General features: G+C 41.5%; 2 pseudogenes; both read right to left on the bottom strand.

The window, feature by feature from the left end:
• Positions 1-1,230: 1,230 nt before the first annotated feature.
• Positions 1,231-2,862, bottom strand: LOC148163727 (uncharacterized; annotated as a pseudogene).
• A 46-nt stretch (positions 2,863-2,908) lies between these two features.
• LOC114216596 (uncharacterized) lies at positions 2,909-3,997 on the bottom strand (annotated as a pseudogene).
• Between the last annotated feature and the right edge of the window lie 16,026 nt (positions 3,998-20,023).

Raw genomic sequence — 20,023 nt, 5'->3', positions numbered from 1 at the left:
CTGTGTTAGACGTGACTAATTAATTTGTAAACATTCTCGCTAAATAGTAAGGCATTATGAAAATACATGGTATCATTATTATTGATTACAGGTTAAGTCACACAACAGGCAGCATGTGAAGATTCTAAAATGGTATCAAGACAGTCACAATCACATGAAAATCTTGATGCTTCCTATTTTGTCTTGATGAATTATAAATTGGGTCAGGTTATAAATAAAAGAATGGTTGATCTAGTAACACAATGACCAAAGAACCCAACTGAATGGATAGGAAGCTAACCTACTTTTTCATGCTTTGCCTAGAACTAAAGATGATTTTTTTAAAGATGACAGGAAATAGAATATCTATCTATCTATCTATCTATCTATCTATCTATCTATCCATCTATCTATAGACAGGGGGAGAGAGAGACAGAGACAGAGAGGGAGGAGAGAAAAAGAGGGGGAAAGAGGGAAAGAAAGAGGGGAAGGAGGAGAGAGGGAGAGAAGGAGCGGGAGAGAAAGGAAGATGGGGAAAGAAATGGGGGGGCAGATTTAAGAAATTGGCTTATGAGATTATAGAGGTTTGGTAAATCCAAAATCTGCAGGCTGGAGACTCAAGGAAGAGTTGCAGTTTAAGATCAAAGGCAGAACTTTTTCTTGGGGAAGGTCAGTCTTAGTTTCATTAAGGTCTTCAACTAATTGGATGAGACCCACTTACATTACAGAGGATAACCTGCTTTACCCAAAGTCCACTGATTTACATGCTAATCTCATTCAAATAACACTTTCACAGAAACATCCAGAATAATGTTTGACTGATATCTAGGCACTGTAGCCTAGCCAAGTTGACATATAAAAATAAACATCGTTAAGTCCACTCTTGTTGACTTGGCACCCACACACCTCTCTTTAAACCATAATTTCCAAATAAAAACAACAAACTCATACTTCTGCCCAACACTTTACAACTATCCTGCATACAAGTAAAACATACTAACCCTTGCCCCAGAAGAGGATGCTAAGGCTTTGGGTAACATTTACTCCTCTTCTTGATATCCCATAACTTAAATACTATGACATAAAGTTGAAAGTACTTAGTACTATGATATAAAATCAATACATCTTATGTAACATGATAAAAGGATCAGGTAGTGAGGAAAACATATTTGTTTTACACACACACACATAAATGTATTCATAATAAATAAGGAAAAAAAGCCATGACAATTCCAGTCCTCATTTCTATAATTAGTTACATGGCTGTAACTGGTGTTTGTAACTACCTTCTTCCACTATTTATTCTGTATTCTCTTTGCCCTCAGCAAGCACGTCAGCTGGCCATGACTCTTTACCTGGTGGGGTGAAGTGTCTGGGTCATCAGGAGTCCTCCCTGAACTGGGTAATACTAAGAGATGCCCTGAGGGATCTCCTGTATTTCAGACATACCCTTCCCTACCTCCATTGTGAAGTAGCAGTCCAATTTCTCCCTTGGCAGTCAGGATCAGTCATCCCGGCCAGTAGTGGCTTTGCCTGTTGATTCAGTGGCATGAGGAGTCTGAAGTGGCCAGACAGCCGTCTTAACTTCCAGTTCGATGGAATCATTGTTGTGTTTCCTGGTGGAACCATTCTCTTTGGAACTAAGATCTCTAGGCCAGCAGAACAGAGGATCATGGGGGAGAGGGAGAACATTTTTGCTACGGGGCCACTGGGGTAACAGTGAGTGGTGACACTCTCATTTCCACCCCTGAACCTGTGAATCTTTGGTATGGGAGAAAAGAGCATCATCTACTGGATGCTGATTCAGAGCGTCCACAGCCTTCTGGAGAACCTTGCCTCAGTCCTTCGAGGTAGTGCCACCTGGCTGGCACTATAAACCAGTCTTCTACAGGCCATTCCACCATTCTATCAAACCAGCTGCTTTGGGAAGGTGGAGAACATGGTCAGACCAGTGAATTCCATGAGCATGAGCCCATTGCCACAATTCATTTGCTTTGAAGTGAGTTCCTTGATCAGAAGCAATGCTGTGCGGAATACCACGATGGTGAATAGGCTTTCTATAAGTCCACTCATGATAGTTTTGGTAAAAGCACTACATGCAGGGAAGGCAAATCCAAATCTTCTCTTTCAGTAAGAACAAAACACTGACCCATGATGGAAATACAATCTGCCTCTGGGTAGCTGGCTTACACCTTGAGGACTCCGTGTTGGTCTCTGCTGCTGGCAAACTGGGCACTCACCAGTGTGTTTGCAGACAAGTTGGCCTTGGTGAGCCAAAGTCCATGTTGCTGAGCCCAACCTTCATCCCTGCCACTATGACCACTTGGTTTATGAGCTATCAGGGCATACAGGGGTAGTCGGGTATTCAGAGAATAGGTCATCCTATCCATTTGATTATTAAAATCTTCCTTTGCTGAGGCCACTCTTTGGAAAACATTTATGTGGTACACTTCATGTTTTTGCCCATTCCATGTACCTCAAGGGAGTCATCAATTTTCAAATCATGTTCTTTCAAAGTCCCTGACCACCCAGCCAAACGATTGGCCACAGGCCATAAATCAGTATACAGTTGCACGTCAGGCCATTTCTCCTTGCAAGCAAAGTGAATAACCAGGTGCACTGCTTGACATTCTGTTCACTGAGAGGATTTGCCTTCATCACTGTCCTTCAGGGGATGTCCTGCAGAGAAGCAGTTGTTCACTTCGGATGGTAACCACATATCATCTCTTCTTCTGTCAACTGATGAGAGGGACTTCCTCATGAGGCCATAGGTGCGGGCTGAGGGAGAAAAGGTAGTGTAGCACCAGTGGCGACCAGGGGCATTTGGGCCACTTCTTCATGTAAATTACCGGTGTCTTTAGGGCTCTCTAGGGCCTGATCAGATATATACAATACGTAAGGCCAGCAATGTAAGGATCAAAATGATTTCTTATGGAAGGGCAAGGTGATCAAGATTCCTGCAAATTAAATTCTGGCAGAGAGCTGCAGAGCTGATATACCCCTGAGGGAGGACAGTGAAGGTGTCTTGCTGACCTTGCCAGCTGAAAGCAAACTGCTTTGGGTAGTCTTTATCAGTAGGGATGGAGGAAAAAGCATTTGCCAGATCAACAGCCACATACCAGGCACCAGTAAATGTGTTAATTTTCTCAAGCGATGAAACCACATCTGGTACAGCAGCTGCAACCAGAGTCAACAGTGCGTTAAGCTTATGACAATCCACTGTCGTTCTACAAAATCCACCTGTCTTCCGCATGGGCCTAAAAGGTTAAGTCAAATGAGAATACGGTGAGAATTACCACTCTGCATCTTTCAAGTCTTTGACGGTGGCACTTGTCTCTGCAATCCCTCCAGGAATGAGGTATTTCTTTTGGTCTCATATTTTTTCTGGTTAGAGGCAGTTCTAGTGGCCTCCATTTGGCCTTTCTCACTCCACAGGTCAGGGAACCAATGTGGGGATTCTGCCAGCTGCTGGGTATATCTATTTCAATTATGCCTTTTTTTGTTGTTTTTAAGAGAGAGAGAGAGAGAGAGAGAGAGAGCATGTGAGCAGGGTGGAGGGGAGGGGAAGAGCGAGACAGAGAGAGAGAATCTTAAGCAGGCTCCATGTCCAACACAGAGCCCAATGTAGAGCTCCATCTCACCACCCTGAGACCATGACCTGAGCTAAAATCAGGAGTCGGACACTTAACTGACTGAGCCACCCAGGCACCCCTCAATTACGCCTTTTTGAACTGAGGAAATAACCACAGAATAGGTTCAGACATCTATTGAGCCCACTGTGAGATGGTTCTAACCTAAAACTCCATTGATCACCTGACCTCCATAAGCTCCTATTCTGACCAACGGACCACAGTGACATTTTGGGTTTCCTAGAATTAGTGTCAGTTCAGAGCCAGTGTCCAGTCATCCCTGAAAGCTCTCATTATTTTCTTTTTCCCCAATGTACAGTTACCTTGGTTAAAGACTGCAGGTCCCTTTGGGGATGGCTGGGAAAAAGATTAACGGAGTAAATTTTTAGCAATATTCAGGAGTGAATGAAGGGGACTTGGCTTCCCCTTCATTCTGGGTCTATTAACCGGCTCATATCTGGGGATTGATGAAGGGGTCATAACTCTGTTTTTATGATTCAAGTAAATTTTGTTCAGTTGACCTCGAACTTTTCTGCTCATACAGATCAAGCAAGAATTTAGTAGGCTTCCCATATATTTCACTTCTAGGAGCACCATGATCAAACAGTCAATGCCCTAGCTCTCTACAAGTCAGACTGTTTTGATTTCTGCTTTATCCTGCTGTCCATTATGGAACCATGACCACCTTGACTTTGGCATTTGAGGGTCATCATTTGGCTCCTGCCATGCCAGGATCCCCACTGCGTTTAGGTTTCCCAATTTAATGACAGCAGTTCCGACTATAAGTTCTGGCCTACAGAGAAGAACGATCACTGAGATCTTCAAGGATGCTGGGGCTCCCCTCACAAATTTATTTCTGTGGCTCAGCCAAATTGACACATAAAATGAACCATCACAATCATTATATTTTCTCCTAACACATTTACCATATGCGGGACTTCTCTCGCAGATTTTAATGAACAAAATCCTTTGCTTGATAGCTTGGTAGCTGAACATAAAATACTTATTGACAGGAAGGAAGTTTTAGTTATTTGGAATTATTTCTCTTGTCTGTTTTTCGACCAAAGTATTCATTACTGGTAAATTCTTTTATCTCTAAACAGACTCAGCTTAAGTAACAACAATGAAAAATGATGCGAGGTATAATACAGGCACAGTGAGAAGAACACTGGTGTAGGAATTAGCAGAATAGATTTTATTTCTAGATTTTCTAATTGGTCACGTAACTTGGAATCTTGAATCCTGGAAGTTCTAGGACTCAATTTTCTCTTCTGTTAAATAATATCCTATCTACTTCACAGAGCTGTTTTAATAATCAAATAAAGTAATAAACAAGAGAGATTATTACTCCAAGTGTCTTCTGACCAGAACAGAATATTTCTCTTGTCCTGTATGTCACATGCTATACTCTTGAAGCTACTTTGACCCCAAGTCCAAATACCTTGTGCTTCTTTATTAATAGATATTGAGGATACATCTTGTCACCCTAATTAGATAGTAAAAACACTTGGCTCAGATGTATTGTATGCTATATTATTCTTTACATGCTAACTAGCACAGTACTATGCCATGAAAAGTGTCTTGATAAATATTGCTAAATCAATGAATGAATGACTCAGAACCGAAGGCCTAAAATTGACAAGGCAAGAAACAACAAATGTTGGAGAGGTTGTGGAGAAAGGGGAACCCTCTTACATTGTTGGTGGGAATACAAGTTGCTACAGCCACTCTGGAAAACAGTGTGGAGGTGCCTCAAAAATTTAAAAATAGAGCTATCCTATGACCCAGCAATTGCACTACTGGTATTTATCCCGAAGACACAGACGTAGTGAAAAGAAGGGCTATACACACCCCAATGTTCATAGCAGCAATGTCCACAATAGCCAAACTGTGGAAAGAGCCGAGATGCCCTTCAACAGATGAATGGATAAAGAAGATGTGGTCCATATATACAATGGAATATTACTCAGCCATCAGAATGGATGAATACCCAACTTTTACATCAACATGGAAGGGACTGGAGGAGATTATGCTAAGTGAAATAAGTCAAGCAGAGAAAGTCAATTATCATATAGTTTCACTTCTTTGTGGAACATAAGGAAGAGCATGGAGGACATGAGGAGAAGGAAGGGAAAAGTGAAGGGGGGGGAATTCGGAAGGAGAGATGAACTGTGAGACTATGGACTCTGAGAAACAAGCTGAGGGTTTTAGGCGGTGGGGAGGAGTGACGGGTGAGCCCGGTGATGGGTATTAAGGAGGGCACGTACTGCATGGAGCACTGGGTGTTATATGAAAACAATGGATCGTGGAACACTACATCAAAAACTTATGATGTATTGTATGGTGACTAACATAACATAATAAAATTAAATTAAAAATAAATAAATAAAATCTTAAAAAAAAAAAGTCAGGGGGTGGTTCACAAAGCCTTGTGGGTATTTGAATCATCTCGATAGCTTGCTAAAATGGCCCTTTTACCAAACCTCATTTTCTGAGATCCTGATTGAGGAAGTCAGGGCAGGGCCCAAGTAGAAGCATTTTAATGACTAGTCCACAGTTTCAGATATCAGTGGGAAGGGAGATGCGGGTACAGGGAACTGAACTGAGTGTGTTCTGATTCCGGATCATATTTTGTACCTTAGCCTGTATCTTTAGTGTAAGCCTATGTTGTCCCTCTGATTCAGTTTTTCCCCTTAAAACAATATATAAAATAACCTGCTGACTTGAGAATTCTCATTTCTAATAATAGTAGGATGTGGGGAACACAGTTAGGATGCTGCAGAGCGTGGCTGCCGTCCAGTCAGAGCCTTCATCTGAACTTAGTCTGAACTTAGCCTGACCTCCCGCTTGCACTAATTTTGATCCAGAGACTTTCTACACATTTACTACCAGCATCTGAGTTCACAGGTGTAACCCATAATGACACATTGACTGAAAGAGGTGGAATGGGGACACATCTTTTCAAATAAATAACTAAAGTTTTAAAACATTATTTTCTCCTGTGTTCCTGCTTCAACTAAAAGTTGAAACAAATAGCTACATAAAGGATTTTTAAAAATATAGTTCAAATATATGCACAGAGAGTAGAAGAGCATACCGATGATAAATAAACATACCCCATTACCCCAGCGTGAGAAAGGGTATAATATCAAGGTGTCCTAATTTCCTAATAAGATACAGTCTGCCACTCATATGGGTTGAAAGACTTATTCAGACTCATTCAAGTAGAGTTTAGAAATAAGGTTGGAAATTTCTATTTCCCAGTCCATACAACCATATCTCAACCTGTTATTCACCCAGGGAAACCACATGGAAAAAAAATGGTTGGAATGTGTAAAAGTCTTTGACAGCAAGGGCCGATTAAAAGGAGATTAATTTGGGCACCTGGGTGGCTCAGTCAGTTAAGCAACTGCCTTCGGCTTGGGTCGTGATGGTGGAGTCCTGGGGCTGAGTCCCGCATCGTGCTCCCTGCTCGGCAGGGAGCCTGCTTCTCCCTCTCCCCTGCCCCCACCTTCTGTCTCTCATGAATAAATAAATAAAATCTTGAAAAAACTCAATCCACCAAAAAGACAACTGATTCATAGAATAACACCAAGAAATTGCTGCAAAACCATGGCACAGGGGCGCCTGGGTGGCTCAGTTGGTTAAGCGACTGCCTTCGGCTCAGGTCATGATCTCAGGGTCCTGGGATTGAGCCCCACATCGGGCTCCCTGCTCAGCGGGGAGTCTGCTTCTCCCTTTCCCACTCCCCCTGCTTGTGTTCCCTCTCTCACTCTCTCTCTCTCTCTCTGTCAAATAAATAAAATCTTTAAAAAAAAAACCATAGCACAAGTTATTGTTTGCACCAAAATATCATAATGGTATATCTGGTTCTTTTATAGAGATGTGGGTTAGCAGGATTTGCTACTGTCAATGATTAGATGCAGTATTTACTCACTGTATCCATCCAAAGAAAAGACATAGTGCTAGTCACTTCATGTAGCGAGATTCTAGGAGCTTAGTCATTGCCACATACCAACTAATTATTCTTAAACCACATGGGAAATTATATTTTTCAAAAAGGTTAATATGAAGGTTAGTTAATTATATATAGATCAATATGGTGAATTGGAACTTCTTATTTTCTAATGGAATTTACTGATCATAATCTATGCCAATTAATTGACAGTCTCTCAGGAAATATCTGAATATAAATATACTATTTGGAAATATGCAGTTGGACATTTGTGAAAGATTAATTCTGAATTAAGGCTAATGCTTTCCCTTTCCAGTTCTCTCCATAGGCTCTTATTCCATGTCAGAAGTGCAGCAAGGCACAAACAGCACTCACTCTTCTCTGATAATGTGCAATGACTACTACTAAACCTCAACAAAAATTTTAGGCATTTGTCTTTAAAAGAAAGGTCATTAGAGATCTGAAAAAATTATTTCATGTCCATATGAAACTGGGTAATAGGTAGCTACAAGAGATCAGAAGAAAAAGAACAGATTTGGTACAGCAAAGTGCAAGCTATCAGAAAGACGCAGTCCATTGGAGCTGTGTGGGGGACAACTTCCTGGGCCTAATCGTTCAATATCACTTTCACAGGGAAGAGAAGCACTCTGTTCTCTCCTCCAGTCACTATGTTATTTAAATGGATATGGCCGACTCCATCGTACACTCTCTTTGACAATGTTAATGACTGTGTGCTAGCCAATCAAATCACCTACGTTTTACATGCTTTTCACAGTCTTACTGGAATATTAAATCCACTCTCTGTTCATTTTACTGTGGGCAGGGATAGAATATCTTTCATGTTATTAAGGCTGCTGTTTTGCAGTCTGATCTCTGCTATCTGGTTCTAAATTTGAACCCTTATTTCACAATGTATAGGCCAATGCAATTTATGACTAACCTGTTTCGTATCTAAGGCAAACACCTATGTGTCTTGAGCAATCACAAATGCATTTCGATTCCCTGGTTTCCATTTCTAAGTGCCCCACCCCAAGCTATACGAAAGATGTGCGGCTAAGGAGAGGGGAGGTCTGAGAATCCTCCAGGCTGAATTCTTGCCTGCCTTCTAAGGGTCTGCCTCCACATACGACGTTCTATCTTGAATATCTGTATACACGAGTTTTCTGCTGTACAAGAGCTGAAGTTTTTCAAGGGCCGAGACCTTAGCCATTGTTTTGTTTGCACACATTATCACTGAATGAATAAGTTCTGCTGGATCTTGTCTCCAGCTGGACCTTGTTCATCACTGAGCTCACCTCAAAACCCTGAGCTCTTCCAGGGCAGGAACCGTAGATTCGCTTTTTATCCCTACTGCCTGAGAAACTCTGCGTGGCCAATCAGTGTTATGTAAGTGACTGAATGAATGAACAAATGAATGGATAAATGGATGTGTAAGGATGAAGTGCACACTAGATGCTAAGCCATGTCTCTTGCCTCTGAAATCCTTGTCCCCGGGGCTCTGCCATACAAAAGGCAAGAAGCTCTGTCACGTTGATCTGTATGGTCTCCAAAAGGCTGTGTGCACCAACTGGCTTAGAATATATTTTTGTGAAATCATTTGCATAACTAACATTTTTAAAGTTCAAGTTTGGTACCACTTCACATAGATGCTAATAGGAAGTTACTTTGAGTCATCTTTCCTGTTCATTGAGCAGTGCTTTAAAATTCCATTTAATGTGTTCATTTACAGTTCCTTTCCAGAATTCAGCATTTGGGGGGGGGAGGTGGCTAAAACAGTCACTCTTGACTCTGCCTATCATTATAAATTCCATGATCAATCATTTGATTATTTTTAATTCAATCAGATTTTAGGAGTTCTGGTGAAAAAAAGAACATACAGGAATATATGAATTACACAGCTAGTAGTGGACAAGGCGATACCTCTTATTTTCATAATAGCTACTTGATCTAAGTTGGGAAATTCATCCATTTATTCAACTGCTGGTTAAGTGCATACTAGGTTGCAGGCATCATGCTAGATGCTGGAGATACGAGGAACAAGCCGCTCACCTGTTCAGGATAAGGTGCCTTGTCTCTCATCACGTGGGAATTCTTGTTAGAGAACACCTGCAATGGCTTTAAGTTCATTTGTATCCTCAGACTACATCCTAAACTCTTGATGAATTTAGAGACCTATTAGGACCCTGGAGTTTCTTTTGGGCTTGGACAGTTCCCAGAAGTGAAATGAATGGGATGGACAGTTCAGATTCTCCCAATGAATTCACAGGGGATTCGCCTACAAATGATATGCCATTCCAACCCTGACATAATTCTACAGGGAAGCATCCAGTTATACCAGCACAAGCTGGCTTCCCCCACATCCACCCAGTTCTGATCCAAACTCCAGCACTGACATCATGAAAAATGCCCCAGGGAGCAGTGGTTCCAAACACCTGTGGAAACCATACTTCTATTTATTGAGCATGTGCTGCATGATCACACCGTGACGATGCTTCTCATGGGTGCAACTGAGAGACTGACTACACAAACGGGCAAGAGCCAGAGCATGTATAAAAATAGAACTTTGACCTACAATCTGCCGTACCTGTCCGGGAACCCAAACCCTCCTCTACAATAAACACCCCAAAAAGCCAACGTGCTATACATCGGACTTGTAGCAAGTCAAATTGCTGTCTCTAGTAACAATCTAGGAAGCGAAACTATAGCTTCTGTAATGGCTGGTCCAAAACAGCCAGGACTTGATTAACAACTGGCAGCTTCTCTAATTTTTGTCCCCGTTTCCAACTTAGCACCACCAGCGAAAGCCAAATATGTGCCACTAGCCAATTACACAGGATGCCCTGCTTCCAGCTGGCCCACCTACAGCTTCTCCATGCCAACAGCTCCCAATCACGCCTCCCAGGACACACCTAACCACCCCCCCACCCCCACCCCCCCCACCCCCCCACCCCCACCCCCCCCACCCCCCCACCCCCCCCCACCCCCCCCCCCCCGGGCAGGAAACTTTCCCGTTCCTCTCTCTGCCTGTTTCTGAGTCTGTGCCAAAATGCTGGTGACAGTGATCGACTTCTTTGCTCCAGCAAGCTCACAATAAATAGCCTCTGCGTGTTCTCATTTGGTTAGTTTTCATTTATTCCCACACAACCATTATACTCATTTTACAGATAAGGGAGGTTATAGAGATTCACTTTGGAATGGGGCCATCTAAGCGGCAGAGCAAGGAATTGAACCTGCTCTAATTCCAAAATTATTCTACTAACCGTTACTCAAACGTAGAAAAGATAAAAGAAACTTTTTTTCCACTGTCCTCTGCTAAACTTAATTTGTACTTTTGGAGTACCTGTATTTTCTTCTTCAAAGAAAGTGATCCAAGTATAATGAGTATTAGTCTACCGGCCCGTTAGTTAAACAGAAAAGTTCAATTCAGATGCACTAGTAAGAGTTTAAGGAGATATCTAGGGTTGTAGTGGTGACCCTAAGTCCGAATTTCTTTACCATGATTTGAATATATGAACAGGTCTAGAGCCCAGTAGGTGGAGAGACATGAGGTGCTTGTGGGGAAAAAGTCCTCTGACTGTGTTGTCACTGATCCATGGGACCACAGAGTGGCCGGCTTCTGTGCATCTGACTGAATGAGGGCAGTTACTGAATGTGAACCTCTGTATAACTTTAAAAGCATTTAAAAATAACAAGCCAGCTCTAGAATGCATAATTTTAGCACGTGTACAATCATTAGAGTACTGGGTAAACATACTAGTATAATGGTGTTCAGAGGGCAAGAGAGACAGTTATTAATGATAATGCAGTTTTTAAAGAAAAGAAGTTTTTCGTTTAGTCACTATATTTTGTCATTTTAAGCCACCTAGTTCTAATGGAGTAAGGGTGCCAAGGTTAAGGTCTCCAGCTCACACAGACTTTTCTCTACAGTGCACACAGAAATCCTCAAGTTTTGTGTCCGAATCTGTGCGAATCCCTTTGTGCAACATGAAATCTTCTGCACTGCAACGGAGACGCAAAGATATTCGGAGGCAAGTCCATGCTGAGCGTTCAGCCCAGCAGGCCAAGAACAGAAACAGATGCCGCCCCGCACATTTGCCATGTTTCGCTGTTACTGAGTACATGGACTCAAGTGATTTCTCTGTAGGCTCAAGAGGAAGCAGAGCTTCCTCACCGCTCCAGACACACGGACACACGCCCTAGGGCTCTCTGCCACACCCAGCAACTGTGCTCTAGGAAATCAACCCACTCCCTGGGGCAGCTAAGGTTAACTCCTCAGGGATGAAAGGCAGGAAGGACAGACAGCAGCCACACAGGTCCTGCTGCTGGAATTTGCAAGAAGAAAAAGGAGACGATTTGCTTTCCATTTCAAATGTTGACCCAGGAAGGACAGAAATGATTTTACAATTCATACCTTTTTTTTCTTCGAAAAGGAACTCAGAATATATTAGAGGAAACATCGGGAATATTATCAGGTTGCAATGAAGTCTGCAGAAACATGAAATGTGAAAATCAAAAAGTAAAGGGATTGAGCTGGAGAGACAAGAGGAGGGAGGGGGGAAGAACAATCTTTTTTTCCCCTGAAAAGAAGGAATGAAACTGAGTAGTATATACACACAAATAAGAACCACAATTTTGCAGATTATCTAGGTAAAACAAATCTAAAATTTGCAGAAATTTCTCCTTCGTGTTCTTGAGAACGTATTTTTTTATTTCTGTCAAATATACAGTAAAAAATCACAGTAATACTAGGGGTAGAAAAAAAGAGAAATGGGGAGACACATTTTAGCATATGTTACATACATATATAAACATCACACGTTGTATCTGTACACACATGGACATATGCTCTATAAATGTAATACATACATAGCTTGATCTTTCTTTAGTACAAATTCAAAATGGCATTTTCAAAACTAGCCTTTAAAAATTCAATGAAATTCCTAGCACTTCAGAGAAAAGTACATACTTCTCTGTGAATAATGACACAGTTCAGTTACCCTTTTCAACTATATAGGATCTTCCTCCTGTCATCAGAAAACCGTATCTGGAATTGGTGTTGGCCTAGATGTTGTCAGAAGCATTTTTAAAAAAGATTTTATTTCTTTATTTCAGAGAGAGAGAGGGAGAGCAAGGGCACGAGCAGGGGGAGGGGCAGAGGCAGAGGGAGAAGCAGACTCCCCGCTGAGCAGGGAGCCCGATGTGGGGCTGGATCCCAGGACCCTGGGATCATGACCCAAGCCGAAGGCAGACGCTTAACCGACTGAGCCACCCAGGCGCCCCTTCAGAAGCATTTTTAGCAGATATAGTCTCTTCTTAATGAAAGCTTACAAAGAGAAAAAAAAATAATGCTAATAAATTTCACATAGAGAATTCTAACTCAGAGGAAAGAGAAAGGCAGGAACCTTCCTAGGGAGATCAATTTTTTTTTCCAGGAAAGTGTGGGCAAGTTTAGTCATGAGAGCCATCACCTTTCACCCACTCTATGAAAGAGGGAGAGAGAGAGAAGGAGGAGGGAAGGGGGGAATGGGGGGTGGGGAGGAGGGAGCGAGAGGAGGAGGAATTCCAGAGGGAAGAGAAGGGGCCTGAGTTATGATGGTGGGAGAAGGACAAGAACCAAAAAATCTGTCCTGTGCATGATGAGGCACAAACAGTCTCCCTGTTACCCTATAACTTTAGGAAGGGTCTGCTATGCATTTAGTGGAACCCTATGCGGGAAGGGTTTGGAAAGAGTAGCCAGCACTGGTGGTGAGGAACTAGCAGAGAGGTGAAGAATCCTGTGGGAGCAGGAGTTCAGAATGAGAAGCGAGCCGGAGAATGTAAGCCTGCCAGGAATCCTTGGAAATCTGGGTGCAAATTCTGATTTCACAGACCACGGAAAGGCGAGCTAACGTATGTTATTTGCGTACTAAAGGAAAGGTTGACTCCAACCAGACACCTGGAATAAATATGCCTGAAAAGGTACTTCGTATAAGCAGAAGTAAATCTAGTGATTCCCTGTTGGAGGATGGAGGCAGAAGAAAATGAACATTTGTCGTCTTGATCGTGGGAGGACAATTTTGGAAGTTCTTGGAATGATGGAAGAGATGAGGCTAGAAAACTGGGGCAGGAGACACCATCTCAAATATAGGATAGTAAAACTGGAATTAAGACCAAGATGACTGAATAATCATTGAGAAGAACTAACATAGTGAACAAATAATTCCTAAATTATCTTTGTTTAAAGACACAAAAAGCTAACTGTCCTTCTCTCATAGAAATAATAAATGAAATATTCAAAATGTAACAGCAAAACTTTGTGTCATCAAAAAACAAGTCAAGGGAGATATATAATAATTATCTATTTGAAAGAATTTTCAAAACCTCAGCTCACAAGTATAAAAGATTGGCCAAATTTTACATTATAAGTATATATTGTTGAAGGATAATTTTCTCTGACTTTGCTTTTTGAAAAGTTATGATATCTTTGGTGATGATGGCTTTGGTAGACATTTGTGTTTCGGCCTGCCAGCAGCTCTTTCTGCTTCTACCAGTCAAAACGTCCTTTTGGGGTAGCACCTCTCTCCCCACTGTGAGTAGTCTTTATGAGGCTGTTGTTCAAGACGTTCTGTCCCACTTAACCAAAGGGTAGATTTTTAACTTTGCATAAAGGAACACAACATTAAAAAATACATATGTATTGATATATAAAAATTGATACATAGAATATAAAATATATAAACATAAAAATATAAATATATATGGAATTGGTTCATCTAGTGGTGGCATGTTGACTAGCTAATCTAGTCAATTAGTACTTGTCTTCTTGATACCAAAGGCAAGTCTCTGATAGCTCTTAGGAAATGGAAAAGGGCTTCTCACCCTTTCTAAGGCTGGTTTTTCAGCCATTCCTCTGATTGTGTAGTTACTTCATTTACTTCCAATAACTTTCGTATTTGTTTATATTGCTATGGTAGGCAGAATTCTAAAATGACATCACTCCCCCTTCCCCCATGACCACGCCCTGTATACTGTATAATCCCCTCCCCTTGGGAATGGGCAGGACTTATAATTTGTTTCTAATGAACAGAATACGGCAGAGGTGATGGGCTTTCACTCCCATGATTATGTTACCTAATAAGGCAAAGGTAAAGGGATTTTAGAGATGTAATTAAGGTCCTTAATAAACTGATCTAATCATATGAGTGACTGTCTTCATGAGAGAGAGATCCTTCTCTTGGCTTTGAAGAAACAAGCTTCCCTGAATTCTAAAACTGCATGGAAACTGTAAGATAATAATTATGTGCTGTTTTAAGCTGGTAAATTGTGGGTAATTTGTTACACAATGGAAGACTGATCCAGTTGTCCTTGCTGGTTTCCATTGCTTTTTTGTTTTCTAAAGATTTTATCTATTTATTTGAGAGAGAGCAAGAATGAGCGGGGTGAGGGGAAGAGGGAGAAGCAGACTCCCCACTGAGCAGGGAGCCTGACGAGGGGCTCGATCTCAGGACTCTGGGATCATGACCCGAGCTGGAGGCAGAAACCCAACCGACTTGTTGCTTTCAACCCAAGAATTCTGACTGATAAAATGCTGGATCTCTTTAAAAAGGCCTTGGCTGAAATCTGTGAAGCATATTTTCATCAAAAAAACAACAAAACTGCTCCTATTTCTCTTGGGATTATATGTCACAAAACATGCTGTCTTCTATGTACTTGCACTTTAGTGTGAGTAAAACAGTCCTTCTCTCACTATGATCAGCTAAAACAGCTTTATCAGACTTTTTTTGTCTCAGGTTCTCCTTATCCTCCTAAACATTACTGAGTATCCCAAAGAGCTTGTATGTGGTTATATCCACCAATATTCAGTGTATTTGAAAATAAAACCAAGACATTTAAAAAACATTCACTTATCATTTAAAACCATGATAACAACCTGTTAAATGCTAACAGAAATAACATATTTTTTCAAAAGTGACTATATCTTCTGTAATGAAAAAAATCTACACAGAGAGGATTGGCACTGTTTTACATTTTTGCAAATCTCTTTTAATATATGCCTTAGCAACTAGATTTTCATATCTGTTTCTGTATCCAATCTGTTCCTATTGTTTTTGTTGGATATATGAAGAAAATCTGGCCTCACACAGATATATAGTTGGAAAAGGAAAGAGTACTTTAAAATCCTTTCCAAATAATTGTGGATTTTTTTTATATTATACTAAAAACTTGGTGAACTGTAGTTTCTTAAAGCTTAGTCCAATGTGGAATCTAAAACCCTATCAACGTTTCATATTGTTACTTTAAGATCCGTTGGCCTACCTCACTATTTAGATGGGTCTTTTACGTAACATGCATAATTTTACAACATCATGCATTGGTCATTTGGAAAATAATGATTCACTGAGTTATGCAGATGTTCCAAGTGTTGCCACATTTCATTATATAATATCAAAAAATCATCTTGGTTAATATCACCAATCGCAACAGAAAAGTCTTTAAGTATTGGTTAGTCGTCAAGCTCACTGTGACTGACACAAGTCTTCCAAAACTCTAATCTATTTGAAAGCTCAAAGTTTGTCATTGTCAAAAATACTGCCAGTGACCGGCTCACTTAGTTTATTTTGAGGAAATATCTGCCAAATACCCAAATCTGAATAATCTTAGTCTGTCCATGAGTCATTCTTGCAGATAAAATGATACTTTGTGAAAAAATCAGCTGGTTCAGTTCTCAGCCCCATCACACAGGTGCTTTTCTTTGAGACAACCAGCCTTTGGGACGTAGCAGCAGTTCTTTGTATGTACTTCTCATGCCGTCACATGAAATATCCAAGATGTGTAAGCAAGGGTTGAAATACAATTATTTTAACTGCTTCTTCAAGGACATTCTTAAATGAAATTGGTGGGTTAATTTTTAAGCTGTGAGGGCCTGATGATCAAGAATACAAGACGATTAGTACAGATTGGGGTCACTCCCTTAATTCGTGCTGTTTTACCACGCATCACTTTTGTATCATTAGTGCAAATGTCAACACAGTAAAAAAGGGCAGATAACATCTTAATATTTTTATGAAAGTAGCTTTGATCCGGTGGATTCCTGAAAGTATCTTGGAGACTGCAGAAATCTGCAGACATTTTTATTTATTTATTTTTTTTTAAGTAGGCTCCACAAGCAGCCTGAAGCCCAATACAGGGCTTGAACTCATGACCCTGAGATCAGGACCTGAGCTGAGATCAAAAGTCAGATGCTTAACCGACTGAGCCACCCAGGTGCCCCACTGTAGACTACGCACTGAGAACCACTGATCTAAACTATTATGTGAGGCCCTATTCCAACCATTTTTGTACTTAGCTCAAGGTGGATTTAATAATACTTTTCAGTTTGGGTTTAGAACTCTTTAGGTATTTTCAAGTGGAAAGGAATTGCTGGTAATGTTCATGAGCACAGAAGCCCTTATCTTTAACTTACTACACAAATGTATTAAAACAAGGCGGGAAAAAGAGTTTCTTTATATTTTAGACTGGGCTAATAATAAGCAAGCATTAGAAATATATATATATATATATATATTTTAAGATTTTTATTTATTTGACAGAGATTGAGAGAGAGAGAGAGAGCACAAGCAGGGGGAGCAGCAGAGGGAGAGGGAGAAGCAGGCTCCCCGCAGAGCAGGGAGCCCAATGCGGGGCTCGATCCCAGGACCCCAGGATCATGACCTGAAGGCAGATGCTTAACCTACTGAGCCACCCAGATGCCCCCAGAAATATATTCTTATCATGATCAATCTAACTAGTTTTAACTAACTTAGTTAAAGCTAAAGATGACAACATATCAGCAGTTTAACAGGGTTGATTCTCTGTTGCTCTGGTTCTCTTGTTTCAAAAGCATGGGCATTTTGGATTTGTTGTTCCCCAAACCAGAAACAAGGCACAAAGTTACCAAAGGATCCAGTATTCCTTTTTTTCTTAGCCGTGTCCTGGTTCCCTCTCTTTGGTCCAAGGTGTAATTCGGTACTTCAAAAGGTTACAGGAAATTCTTTCTGAACATTAAAGCTTTAATAAAAAAGCACCTCTGCTCTACCAGCTATATCTGTCAATCATCTGATCGAGTCCACAAAAGAAGATTTCCTGTTTGGTAACTCAACCTAGAATTCACCGGAATTATCAGGAAAGCAACACGGTATTGACTAGCAGCACTTTATTTCTTGACAAAAATATAACTCTTGTCTCATTTGCTCCCAACACCTACCACGTTTTCCCCCCCGAGTGGGATATAGCACCTTGTATCAGGGCTGCTTGTGCGTTGTAGATGCCCAGGAATGACTGGTACGTGGGCCAGGGTGCATTTGGAAAAGGTAATGTGTGTTGACATGTTGTGGTATGGCTTCCAGGTTTACTCTAAGAGAAGAAAAGCCCAACCACTAGTAAATGTATACTGACTACAGATTTACCAGACCCGGACTCCACAGCTGCGTATCTCTTATTTGACCACACACTTCAAGACTTCTTACAAGAAGTGGCTCAGTAATAGTCAATTTTCCAACGAATGACTTGTGGAAAAGTACCTACAGATGCACAAAGGTACATTTCCACAGTACACAAAGCTGCTAAACTTTCATTCCCAGCATGTACTACAGTGAAAACACGATGAACTTTTTGAACTCCCACTTAAAAAATTCCAACCCCTGCTTATTCTGTCATCCTGACTCAGGATCTTTGTTTTCATCCCGGTCTATTAATCTTACCCAGCTTCTTTATGAACATCTTTCCTACCGCCTAAATACTATAAAACACTGACAGAGAGAGGTCCCAAAGAGAGAAGAGAGAAATGCGAATGCAATCCAAACCGAGTTCACAAATTAACTTTTGACAGGAGGAGAGATATACATTAATTTGGTACAAATATTGATAAATTCATGCAGGTACATGGCTGGCAAGGGGGAAAAGAAGGAAGATGATGAATTGTGCAGTTTATCCATGGGAGGATAAGCTGACAGAGTTCCTATCTTGAGGCTTCTATTTTCTTTGCAAAGGGGAAAGGAAGTCAGGTGCTGAAAACGGCATGGGAAATTACGGGGTAGAGAGGACTTGAGGGGGACAGTGAAGGAGTGAAGGAGCTATTATGAGTGCTGTAAGAGGAAGATGACCAGGGCAGGCAGAAGGATTGCTGAGCAAGATTGAGGGTCTAGCCAAAATTGGAGACAGTTAGTGACATTAGTCCGCACATGTGCAATTTTTCACAGCTATGCTTGGTGGTGCATGAATTGGTGCAGTGAAGCTGGACATGGGAGTCTTTCTAGGATTTGGATTCTGGAGGTGAAGCATGGAAGGTAGCTAGAAAACTGGGTGTGTGGGAGGACGGATGACCAGGGAGGTTGCAAATTGGATCCTGGCCAGGGCGGAAGGGATGAGACCAGCCTGAAACTGGTTCGGGGTCAGTGCAGAAGTTTGGAGCGCTGGAAGCTTGAGGACATGCACAGACTGAGTACTGTGCTCTAGTTTTCGAGGAGAAAGTTAGGGAGAGGCTGTCTTAAAAGAAATCTTAGCCTAGAACTGCAAACGATTAGCTCAGTCCCGGGGTTCTCGCTTTGTACTGGAAACAGTATTTGTCTCTTCCCAGGGATAAATCACAAAATCCGAACTCTTGGATTCAGATTCCCAACCCCCTTGAGAGATTCTCTTTTTCAGCAACATAGGCCATAATATGGCACCCATCTCTTCTCTGAACTTTTGGAAGTCTACCTTCACGAAGTTTCAGGGGACGCGTGCCCAGCGTTCCTGTGGCTCTCACGTTCTGTTGCTACACTTGTACCATCTCTCCTGTTGGACTGAGAGGTCCTTCATGGAGAGGGTTGTCTCTTTTTTATTTTTTTTTAAAGCTTTTATTTATTTATTTGACAGAGAGAGACACAGTGAGAGAGGGAACACAAGCAGGGGGAGTGGGAGAGGGAGAAGCAGGCTTCCCGCCGAGTAGGGAGCCTGATGTGGGGCTCGATCCCAGGACCCTGGGATCATGACCTGAGCCGAAGGCAGACGCTTAATGACTGAGCCACCCAGGCATCCCAAGGGTTGTTTCTTTTAAATCTCCATATCTGCAGCAGGTTGATCTGTTGCACAGTGCATGATAGGCACACAGTGTGTATTTGTTGAATGACTGAAGCATACAAATACATCTTCTCCCCGAATCCATACCCATCCTTTTCAACCCCTTGTACCAGGGCTCATCCCTCTACTTGGGTTTGGATTCCATTTCCTCCCATCTTTGACAGCTATATGATTGATGATCCCTTCCGTCTCCTGCATATCAATCTGCCCCACTCAAAGCTATGCTTCTTTTAAGCTTCGGAATTACCTCTCATAAATTATTCTCTCCTGCCTAGGCCTTACCCCTGAGTTTCAGACCATGGTGTGTGATTGCTTACTTGACATTTCCACTTGTATATTATAAAGGCACCTTAATCTTATGGTCTTTTCCCTAGACTCATTC

This window comes from Eumetopias jubatus, unplaced genomic scaffold, assembly GCF_037043125.1.
Source record: "Eumetopias jubatus isolate StellerSeaLion01/CBP00866 unplaced genomic scaffold, mEumJub1_p1.0 scaffold_8, whole genome shotgun sequence".
NCBI classification, from domain to species: Eukaryota; Metazoa; Chordata; class Mammalia; order Carnivora; family Otariidae; genus Eumetopias; species Eumetopias jubatus.
Note: the sequence above shows the minus strand (reverse complement) of the source record. Positions and strands in the feature narration are given on the sequence as shown.